Raw genomic sequence first — 12,821 nt, forward strand, 5'->3', positions numbered from 1 at the left:
ACAAATTACAAGAATTTAGAAATATTTTAACGCCACCGACAACCTATAATCAAAAAAATAAATAGCTAAAATCCAATAAGACTATACATATGGAGATATTTAAAAAGACGTACACACCCCTACGTTTGTTGCAATATGAAACACTTCCAAATATGATACATATACCTTACATAGCACCAAACTGCGTGCAATATTTATTGCCTGTAGAAGGAAATTGAGGAAAATCATTTAAATGTCGTACCAAGGAAGGCATCAACTGGCTCTAGAATGTCATAATGTAACTTAATCAACCAGTTAATATAAAAATTATTCAAATCAATCTATTAATTTGGCGGTTACTTCCACGTAAGAAAAATATTATAGGAACGTATGTTAGACGTACATAACAAACAAGAGTTTAATGCGACAAATAACAAATAGATAAAACTATTTTCTAGGACCTGAAGACTACTGTCGTTCTCATCTGAATGGTTACTTTTGCGTCCTCCTGGAATCCACTACAGCTTGGACAGTGACACAATAAAGACTCTTGAATACACTTGTCACAATTACGATGAAGAATGATTGTGAATTCCAGTCTTTTGTGAATACGAAAAGCAAACTAAAAACATAAAATTCATGTTCTTTTTAATTTTATTCTTATTCTAATCGTCCCTTAATACTTCTAGAGTTCATTGTCATGTCTTTGAATGCAATGATTGAAGTCGACAACTTGGACACAATGCACATCTTTGTTTCTGGACAAAGTTGCGACTTTTAGCTATTTGTTGAAACAAGATGTCCATGGGTGATATACATTATCAATAATTAGCAAGCACTCTTCTATTCTTTGAATGGAGATGTTGCTTATTGTAGGCTGGACTGAACAATGTTAGCTTGGAAGTTGATTAATGAACAAATTAGTCTCTATCCGAACTGCAGGGTCTGGCTCTTAAGCAACCATGACATTAGTCATAGAAATCTTGTGATACTAGTAATAATAACAACATTATTTTGACGATGATAAACGTGAAAAGCTAATAGGACACTACCTGGTGATGGAACCGACTGCAGTGCAAAATTGTATTCATATACGTGGATGCCAATTAGACACGCATCATATACACGACTATTTGGAAAGGAAACAAAAATTATATGTGAAAGAGTATTAGTCTATGGACCAGCTACAAAGAGACGTTTTTGAAAATGAACTGTGAAGCGATACATGTATCAAACATATTTGATTAAAGACCAGTTCTGTGCCACCCAAATCTCCTCGAAAAGAAAGATGTTGCCCAAAGTCATTATCACTGTGTGTTGTGTGTTTGTGTATGTCTATGTCTGTTCACAAGCAAACAAAACGTAAAATCTCTTCTATAATTCTTTTCTGTAATATCGTGTATATGCAACCAGTAACCTTTAGTATGCGATAGCATGTTTGCGTGTATATAAGGACAGCATATGTATAAACGCTCATACCATCTTGCGCGTGATATTGTGTAATGTCAACCAACTTTTTTCACATCCTACCATTTCATGTGGTAGTAGGTGATGAGGTTTTATTCACTTCACATGCGTGTTGGATAATATCAAGCATTGTTGGCAGATAGTTGATAACCAAGTATTGCTCACAATTCACGGAAAGTAAATGTGGGGTATTGGATAATATATGTGGGATGGTGGGTAGCATATACAAAACAAGAGCACTCACTACAAGATCTATAAAACATGAAATATGAATAACTCAAGGAGACGAAGAATAATAGAATGCCAGGAAAATTATGCAATCGTGATAATGAAAACATCTGCCATTTAAAAAGGCTGAATGTTTATGACTTGTTCCCATATCTCTGGATGGGGTTGTATCGTAATTATATTTTTTTCACTAGCTTCTTGTGTCGAGTGTTCGTCAGATGAAATATTTTATCTTATGTTAATTCAAACGACGGACATGAAATGATCTGTGTTTAAATCAATAACTATAAACTCATTCTTCCAAGTTAGTTTAATTCTAACATTTGACCTAGAAATACCATGTTTATTATTAGTCACTAGTCATTATTACATTTTTACGATCACACACGAGACATTTCATTTCTTTATAAATGCCATTCCCTTCACATAAAAAAACGAAATATGAAATACATTACCAATATAATGTTACCTGTCTGCACAATAAATTCATCTATACAGATAATACAATACACAATCTCTTACAGCTTACATCAAACAAAGGTAACCATTTATTTTGCATAATGAGTGGGTATTTTCATAGGCAAACTAATAGTTTGCTTTGATTTTCGTTCACTACTAGTGTCTCGCAATGAAAAGATTAATAAGCAATGTAAGTTTCAAGAATGTAGTGGTGTCAGTCTTATTATCACGTGGTTATCCTAAGTGAAAATATGTTTGTTATCCTTCGCATCCACGACATCGCTTCTAAGCGGGAATTTAAAACTAAACTCGTCACGCTTAAGACATTTGTTTGTTGTTATTTGGATATTTAGTTAGTCGTTCATTATGCTGCCTGGTTATATGTGTTCTTGCTAGCTTGCTTGCTTCAGTGACTCTTTTTCCAGAGTCAATATTATAAAGTCCAAATTTCACATAATAATACGAAGAAATAATGTGATACATGTGTCAATTTGAAGTTTTATTAACAGAAGTTTTATTTCAACAAGGAAACGCAATCCCTGGTGTTAGTGTAATGACAAAACATCTCTCTGGACGTAATCTAGTGCAAACCCAGTTTAAACATAGATTTTAATTCAATAAGCAGTAGTTGACAGAATAAACACGATAAATAGAAATGAATACATTTAGAAAGGCGTCCAGTTACAACTTTGAAATTGCATGTCATGTATCATGATACTCAGCAAGTAAACAATGTCATCTATATAAAACATTGTGTAGGTTATTTCCAAAATCCTGTTGTAATCTGGTATCCAGGAGTCTACTTCTGTTTCATCAAGCGTGGCAGTATTTTGTATAGTACATGCTTGTTTTCCAAGCAAGGTCATTTGTAAGAGTAGAATGTATTTGCTAGCTTAAAACAAATTATTAGAGAGATTGCTTTTGTCTTAATAGTCCTTCCTCGCTAACTTAAAAAAATCATCAGAAAAATTATATACAAATGTATCTTCTCATCAGAAATTTGTATACCTTCGTCTCATCGGAAAATTATCTACAATGTACCTTCTCATCAGAAAGGTATACGCAAATGTGTCTTCCCATTAGAAAATTATATACCAATGTATCTTGTCATCAATACAAAGCTAAGTGCAATACAAGCTGAAATGAACTAAACCTGGCACAAGAATAAAATAAAGAAATACTTATTTAAATATATACATTACTTCTACCTTTTCTTTTAACAATTTCCTAATTCAAAGATTGTGTATGTAGCTAACTCTTTATTCGGACACATCAACCGCGTAAGGGCTTTTGGAATTCCTTTTAGGCCAAAGTAGCCTATTCAAAAAGAACAGTTTAATAGACGCTTTTTAAGGTCAGAACAGGAAAACAGAACCCTGCAGAAGTTATGGATAAACCAAAAACAGTATCATGGGAACTTTTGTTGCCTCGGGTGAAGACGATCATATTTAAGGGCATTAATGTGTAAACTACTTTTTAACAAACTGTTAAAAAAGGGTCGAAGTGAATCGAAATACATGCTACCAAAATGTTACAATATAGTCAAGGTGACTATCTACATGCTAACAGTGTGCTACTAAAAGGTCATGCTAACAGAGCGTTACAAAAAGGTCATGCTAACAGAGTATTACAAAAAGGTCATGCTAAAAGTGTTACAAAATAGTCAAGCTTACAGAGAGTTACAAAACGGTCATGCTAACAGAGAGTTACAAAAAGGTCAAAGTGACTCCAAGTACATGCTAAGAGTGCTACAAAAGGGCCAAAGTGACTCAAATGACATGTTATTAGAGTATTACAAGGTGACGCTATGTATGCGTTAACTGAGTGTTAAAAAGTGTCAATGACACGAAATACTGCTAACACAATGTTACTAAAAGGGTTAAAGTGACACGAAGTACATGCTAATAGTTTTACTAAAACCGTCAAAGTGACCCTAAATATGTGCAAAGTTTCACTAAACCGGTCAAAGTAACTCTAAGTATGAACTAACAGTTTTACAAAAGCTTTCAAAAAGTGACTCTAAGTACATGCTAACATTATGCAAAAAGTGTCAAGGTGACTTCAAATATGGCAATGTACCCACTGGACCATACACATACTGCTTAGTAGTTGCAAAAATATGACCAATACAAATTTACCCACTGGAGATAGAAAAAGAAAGAAGAAAAGGTAACAAAAATATATAAAATACTAACGAAAATAGGAAAATATGATAGAGATAACCTCATCTTCCACAATATTCCAGTTGGACTATGTTCTTTTTGTTTATTAAAAAAGATGAAAAAATGTATACACCGTAGCAAAATTTCAAGATCTGTTTCAAAAGTCTATTAAAAAACAGGCTGGATAATCCATGATGATACATTTTCTATATACGAACTGTTTCATGGCAATAAAAAAACACTATGGTGTAGAAAGAAATTTTATCTCAAGTGGTATATCCATAAGACATCGTGCAATAATACAATGTCATATCTTCTCAAGTGGTATATCCATAAGATATCATGCAATAATAAAATGTCATTTCTTATCAAATTTAAAGCATGGCATTGAGCAATTCCCTGTCGGATACAGGATGCATTCTAGCACAAAACAACCCCTTATGGGATGGGGGATGCATTCTAACACAAAACAACCCCTTATGGGATGGGGGATGCATTCTAACACAAAACAACCCCTTATGGGATGGGGGATGCATTCTAACACAAAACAACCTCTTATTGGATGGGGGATGCATTCTAGCACAAAACAACCCCTTATGGGATGGGGGATGCATTCTAACACAAAACAACCCCTTATGGGATGGGGGATGCACTCTAACACAAAACAACCCCTTATGGGATGGGGGATGCATTGTAACACAGAACAACCCCTTATGAGATGGGGGATGCATTCTACCACAGAAAAAAACCCTTATGATATGGGGGATACATTCTAGCACAAAACAACCCCTTATGGGATGGGGGATGCATTCTGCCACAGAACAACCCCTTATGGGATGGGGGATGCATTCTAACACAAAACAACCCCTTATGCAATAGGGGATGCATTCTAACACAGAACAACCCCTTATGGGATGGGGGATGCATTCTAACACAAAACAACCCCTTATGGGATGGGGGATGCATTCTAACACAAAACAACCCCTTATGGGATGGGGGATGCATTCTAACACAAAACAACCCCTTATGGGATGGGGGATGCATTCTAGCACAGAACAACCCCTTATGGGATGGGGGATGCATTCTAACACAGAACAACCCCTTATGCGATGGGAGATGCATTCTAACACAAAACAACCCCTTATGGGATGGGGGATGCATTCTAACACAAAACAACTACTTATGGGATGGGGGATGCATTCTAGCACAAAACAACCTCTTATGGGATGGGGGATGCATTCTAACACAAAGCAACCTTATGGGATCGGGAATGCATTCTAGCACAAAACAACTCCTTATGGGATGGGGGATGCATTCTAACCCAGAACAACCCCTTATGGGATGGGGGATGCATTCTAACACAAAACAACTACTTATGGTATGGGGGATGCATTCTAACACAAAACAACCCCTTATGGGATGTGGGATGCATTCTAACACAAAACAACCCCTTATGGGATTGGGGATGCATTCTAGCACAAAACAACCTCTTATGGGATGGGGGATGCATTCTAACACAAAGCAACCTTATGGGATCGGGAATGCATTCTAGCACAAAACAACTCCTTATGGGATGGGGGATGCATTCTAACCCAGAACAACCCTTTATGGGATGGGGGATGCATTCTAACACAAAACAACTACTTATGGGATGGGGGATGCATTCTAGCGCAAAACAACCCTTTATGGGATGGGGGATGCATTCTAACACAAAACAACCTCTAATGGGATGGGGATGCATTCTAACACAAAACAACCCCTTATGCAATAGGGGATGCATTCTAACACAGAACAACCCCTTATGGGATGGGGGATGCATTCTAACACAAAACAACCCCTTATGGGATGGGGGATGCATTCTAACACAAAACAACCCCTTATGGGATGGGGGATGCATTCTACCACTGAACAACCACTTATGGGATGGGGGATGCATTCTAACACAGGACAACCCATTATGGGATGGGAGATGCATTCTAACACAAAACAACCCCTTATGGGATGGGGGATGCATTCTAACACAAAACAACCCCTTATGGGATGGGGGATGCATTCTAACACAGAACAACCCTTTATGGGATGGGGGATGCATTCTAGCACAAAACAACCCCTTATGGGATGGGGGATGCATTCTAACACAAAACAACCCCTTATGGGATGGGGGGATGCATTCTAACACAAAACAACCCCTTATGGGATGGGGGATGCATTTTAACACAAAACAACTACTTATGGGATGGGGGATGCATTCTAGCACAAAACAACCTCTTATGGGATGGGGGATGCATTCTAACACAAAGCAACCTTATGGGATTGGGAATGCATTCTAGCACAAAACAACTCCTTATGGGATGGGGGATGCATTCTAACCCAGAACAACCCCTTATGGGATGGGGGATGCATTCTAACACAAAACAACTACTTATGGGATGGGGGATGCATTCTAGCACAGAAAAAACCTTTATGAGATTGGAATTTCTTCTAACACTGGGGATTTACTTATTAAACTGAACAACCCTTCTCGGGGTTCAAAATGTATTGGAACAACCCCTTGTCAGATTGAGTATATATATTCTAACATAGATAAATCCCTGTATGATTGAGGATGTATTATAACACAGATCAACCCCTTTTGAGATTGATGACGCCTGCTAACACATACCATACCACTGTGGGATTGTGGACGCATTCTAACACAGATCGTGATGATGTAATGATATGTCGCATTATCAAAGTCATCCAAAGGTCTTGATGTAAATGCATTTAGCAAGCTTAATAGCAATGAGATCTGAAATATAGTCACTGGATTTACTGGGACGATAAGCTCAACGAACCAGATACAAAGTATTGCATTCATATGCATAGATCTTGCTTATAACCTTACTCATCTAACAGTTTGATAATACAAGACTATTCGACAACTTTGATCCACTTGCAAGGTCATATCAACAATATGCATTTATTTCACTCATAATCATGCTCACTCACAATTCTGATGACAGAGAACTTGTATCCATTTCCGTCAAATTCATATAAAAAGTTCAATCTCTAGAGAGGTGTAAACACTCTATATCAGGTGGAAGATAAGACGAACATGAAAGATGTAATATTAGAAACTAGCAAAATTACCCATGCCAACTAACATATTTCGTAGTTTGTAATAAAGAGTTAAAAATACTTCCCCAGTTCCAATGAGAAACTTCATATTTATTTTTCAACTAGGAATATCAAAATCGTAACTAAAAAGATTCTAGCATGCCAACATCAAATTCAAGCCAAGGACAAAGGTTCCTAATGTGCTGACGTACCAACGAATCATAACTTTACCACATTAAGATGTATCTATCTTGGTTATTACTGCACTCAATAAAGATCGTAATAGGTGAAGCCTCTTTGTCATGTCTAATCAAACTTGGACGTGGAATACCTTCTTTAGAGTGGTAACAAGCTCAGCCAACCACATGCGCGAGCAACACGATCACCTTATTAATAACTGTGGACCCCATGCCTGTTGGAACTCATGCAGTAATTTGGATTAAGCCAATGATGGTAGTCTGATCAAAATAATAACTCAAAGAGAGGTAACAAACACAACATTACGTTTTAATTACGCTTAGAACCTATCCACCGTTAAAATTGTCCCAGATCGACATAATATAGGCCCACTCATCAATTTTTATCAGTTAAACCTTACTTATTTGTGGGCATATACTATATTTAACTAGTCACGTGTAATTCAAACTGGTCACATGTTCAAATGAAAGTTTGATATAGTAAAAGGAAATGTCAAAATGGAAACTTGTTATGCAATAAACTGGAATCCTCACAATGGAAACGGAGTATTCCGTAAAATGGAAACCTCTCGATGGAAACCGATTATGATTTAAACTGGAAACCCCGCAATGGAAACGGATTGTGAAATAAGCTGGAAATCTCACAATGGAAACATAACAGAGTATGCTGCAAACTGGTGTCACCGAGTTAAAAAGACTTGAATACAAAAAGTGGTTGCTGTTACAAAGATCTCTGAAAACTTCACATTTGTGCCAATAAGGACATTATTTTTAAATATTTTGATAAATTTTTGTTGTTTGTTTGGACCTCTACCTTTGGACCCCAGGCTCAATTTCACAATTAAAATCAATTGCAAGCTTTTTAATTTTGAGACGCATGTTGCCATATATAGCGTTTGACACTCATGACGACATACATTGATATTAATACGTGTGTTGACATTGATTTTGACAGGCATTATGACATAGACTGAATTTGACACACATGATGACATAATTGATTTTGATACGCATGATGTCCTTGATTGATCTTGATACGTATGATGACATACATTGATTTTCACACGAAAGATGACATATGTTGATTTTCACATGCATGAAATACATTGATTTTTACACGCATGATCACATACATTGATTTCGACTCTTATTATGACATATTGATTAGCACATTATCACATTCATTGATTTTAACTTGCATTATGACATATATTGATTAACACACATTATCACATTCATTGATTTTGACTTGCTTTATGAAATATATTGATTTTGACACGCATTATGACGTACATTGATTTTCACACGCGTGATGGCATACATTAGTTATGTACTACTTTTGGACAGTTGATCTAAATTAGTACTAAAGTTACACAATCTGATTTAAAGGAATGTAAAAAACGGGCCTTATTAGTGTCATCATATATCAATGTGTACAGGGGCCTTATTGGTATCATTCTATTTCAATGTGTACATGGGCCTTATTAGTATTATGCTATTTCAATGTGTACATAGGCCTTATTAGTATCATCCTATTTCAATGTGTACAGGGGTCGTATTAGTGTCATCCTTTTTCAATGTGTACAGGGGTCTTATTAGCATGATCCCATTTCAATGTGTACAGTGGCTTTATTAGTATCATCCAATTTCAATGTGTACAGTGGTTTTATTAGCATCATCCATTTTCAATGTGTACAGCGGCTTTATTAGTATCATCCCATTTCAATGTGTACATGGGTCTTATTAGCATCATCACATTTCAATGTGTACAGTGTTCTTATTAGCATGAGCCCATTTCAATGTGTACAGTGGCTTTATTAGTATCATCCAATTTCAATGTGTACATGGGTCTTATTAGCATCATCACATTTCAATGTGTACAGCGGCCTTATTAGTGTCATCCCATTTCAAGGTGGTTGTTGTTGTTGAGTTTAACGCAATTTTGTCAGCACACGATAGGCTATACATGGCGGCCAGTTTTAATAGTGGAGGAAGAACCCTGGAAAATCCCAGAAAGAACCACCGACCCAAGAAAAGCTACTGGCAAGATTTCTCACATACCCACATTGGCTGAATCGGAGACTCGAACTCACGTAGACAGAGGTGAAATGACAGTGATCCGTAGCGGAGAGCGCTTAAGACCACTCGGCCACTCGGGGCTCCTATTTAATTGTGTACATAGACCTTGTGGGTATCAGCCCAGTTCAATGTCTCAGTGGCCTTATTAGTATCGTCCTATTTCAATGTGTGGAGTGGCTTTTTTAGTATCGTCCTATTTCATTATGTATATGGGCCTTATTAGACTTATCATATTTCAATGTGTACAATGGCCTTGTTAGTGTCACTACATTTTAATGTGTACAGATGTATTATTACTATCATCCCATGTAAATATGTACATGGTCATTATTAGTATCATCCTATCTCAGTGTGTACAGTGGCCTTAATAGTATAGTCCTATTTCAATGGGTACAAAGGCCATATGAGAATCATTGCATTTCAATGTGCACACGGACCTAATTAGTACCATCCTATTACAACTGGTACAGGAGCCTTATCAGTATCATCCCATTTCACTGTGTACTATGGCCTTATTAGTATCGTCCTATCTGAATGTGTACATAGGCCTTATTAGTATCGTCCATTTCCAATGTGTACACGGGCCTTATTAGTATGATTCTATCGTAGTGTGTACATATTCATTATTAGCATCATCCTATTTCAATGTGTACAGTGGCTTTATTAGTATCATCCCATTTGAATGTGTACAGATGCATTATTAGTATCGTCATATTTCAATATCTACAGGAGCCTTATTAGAATCATCATATTTCAATGTGTACATATGCATTGTTAGTATCATCCTATTTCAATATGGACATGTACTGAAAGTATCGCCATTTCTCAACGTGTACAGTGGCCTTGTTAAAATAATCCTGTTTCAATGTGTGCATAGGCTTTACTAGTATCTTCCGATTTTAATGTTAGCACGATACTATTCAGGTAATTTTCAAGTGATATTAGCCGAGACCCATTAGTCTATGTGCATAACTTTGGATTTTAACTCGAATGGTCAACTGTTCGGCTCTTGACAGACATGAATAATAATAATGATAATAATAATAATAATAATAATAACTCAGTATAGCGCCTAATGTTTGAAAGCTCTATGCACTTTACGACATTATATAAAACATAAAAAGAGACACATCGATAAGACCACAAAAACAAACACCATGAAACCACAAAAACAAACACCGACAACAACAGCAAACACCACCAGATCGTTGCATCTCTTCCTGAGAAAAGGTCAGTTTTAAGAACATACCCATATCAGACCACAACATACCTGCATCTAAAATCCACGGACAACTCGCTTCAGTCAGCCGAGCCCTGGTACGCAAAACAACGCTGACCGCACGATCCCGCCCCAACAATGGGAACAACGAGAACGCGAGCGCCGGAAGAAGAGCAAAAGCCTCCAGATAGGGTACATACACGGAAGAAGACAGACGGGAACATGAATATCGTTTCTGTATAATTGAGAACCCCATTATCTGTATACAGTAAGTCACTATAAAATAAAATAAATAAAATAAAATAAAATAGACTCCGCAATATAAAAACATTATTAGATAAGCGATTAGGGAAAGGTGTATAATTTCTTCATAAGATACAAACTAAAGTGGCTGCGTGAACACAGGAAGTCAGCATTTTTTCTGGAAGGAGGTTGTCCTGTGGGGAGCTTGTGCACATAATTTAGCTTGATAAGATAGCAACAAAAAAGAAACAAGAAAATTCATAGTTCATGAATCACGACGTTTGAGCGCAAAGTGTAGGTAAAGATCCTTTGTAAGAAAGTTACATTTCGTTAAGGGTGGTATTTGGGGTTGTTCGGTGACGCTCACCAGATAATATGTACTTTTGAGAGAGTGAGGTATGTAAGGTGAAGTAGTTCGCATTTAAAACATGCACATTTGAGAGAATGTTTGCATACCTCTATGCTACATTAATGTAATGTGGATGATATTTCTTTTGGATATTGTACTTTTGGAAATTTTACATGATTTAAGCACACTGCTAACTAAAATGACTGCTCCTTTGTGTTAAAAAATCAGTCTGAATTAGTCTAAAGTACACTATACATAGCAGCTATTAAAATAGGAAAAATTAATTTTGCCAGACTAGACAATACAGCTTCTGAAAGTGCAATGAATGAATTACCAAATATATAAAATGTAGAAAAAGTTATCGGCTCTTTTTTATACAAGTTACCTCTGAAGTTCAGGAAGTGAAAATGACCAAGTAGAGCTAGCACTTTTTTGAAAGGTGCACATTTGAAGTAAGGCCAAGCTGTATACTCTATAGCCCATAGTACACCCATCAATCATACACCAAAATAAAGGGAATTAAAGGTTCTTTGCATTATACCTAAGATATACAAGGTCTTTTTTAAATAGCCAGTATAACCAGTGAGGAAACCGGGGAAAGTCTTTTTCTTTAAAATCCTAACCCTATGCAAAATGCGAAACTGTATAGCGCCACCTTAAAGAAAATATAAAAATGTTTGCAATTATTTTTTTTTATTTTCATATAATTATGTATAGCGCCACCTTCCGTTATAAATAGTACAGGGGTATGTCGGGTAGTTCCGTTATAACTAATACAATGATTAGTGGGGTATTTCCGTTATAGCTAATATGGTATGTGAGGTAGTTCTGTTACAACTAATTCAGGGGTAAGTATGGTTGTTCTGTTGAATCTAATACAGGGGTAAGTGTGGTAGTTCTGTTATAACTAATGCAGGGCAAGTTGGGTATTTCCGTTATCGCTAATAAAGGGGTAAGTAGGGTAGTTCAGTTATAACTAATACAGGGATAAGTCGGGTACTTATGTTCCGGATATGTTCGAAAAATATTAATGTAATGTTAACAACAGTTAACATCTATCAAATTCGTTAGATCAGTTATTCAATCAGGTCTGTTAATTCGGTTATTGTGTTAACAGAAGACGGTCAACATACACCAAATCCGTTAGATCAGTTATTCAATCAGGTCGGTTAATTTGTTTACTGTGTTACATAAAACAATTAACGTTTACAAATCCTTTAGAGCAGTTATTCAATCATTTCTGTTAATTCTGTTATTGTGTTACAGAAAAGAGTTATCATCTATCAAATCCGTTAGATCAGTTATTCAATCAGGTCTGTTAATTCGGTTGTTGTGTTACAGAA

The 12,821-nt window shown here is 36.3% G+C and overlaps 1 long non-coding RNA gene across 1 annotated transcript in view; it reads right to left on the bottom strand.

Moving 5' to 3' along the window:
- Positions 1-11,068, bottom strand: part of LOC149789853 (uncharacterized) — a 268,141-nt gene extending 257,073 nt beyond the window's left edge. Inside the window, exon 1 of the long non-coding RNA XR_016423740.1 lies at positions 10,938-11,068. This is a non-coding gene — a long non-coding RNA (uncharacterized LOC149789853). The remainder of the gene's footprint in view (positions 1-10,937) is intronic.
- Between the last annotated feature and the right edge of the window lie 1,753 nt (positions 11,069-12,821).

Source organism: Sinohyriopsis cumingii, chromosome 10 (assembly GCF_028554795.1).
Source record: "Sinohyriopsis cumingii isolate HCF-2022 chromosome 10, ASM2855479v2, whole genome shotgun sequence".
NCBI lineage: Eukaryota > Metazoa > Mollusca > Bivalvia > Unionida > Unionidae > Sinohyriopsis > Sinohyriopsis cumingii.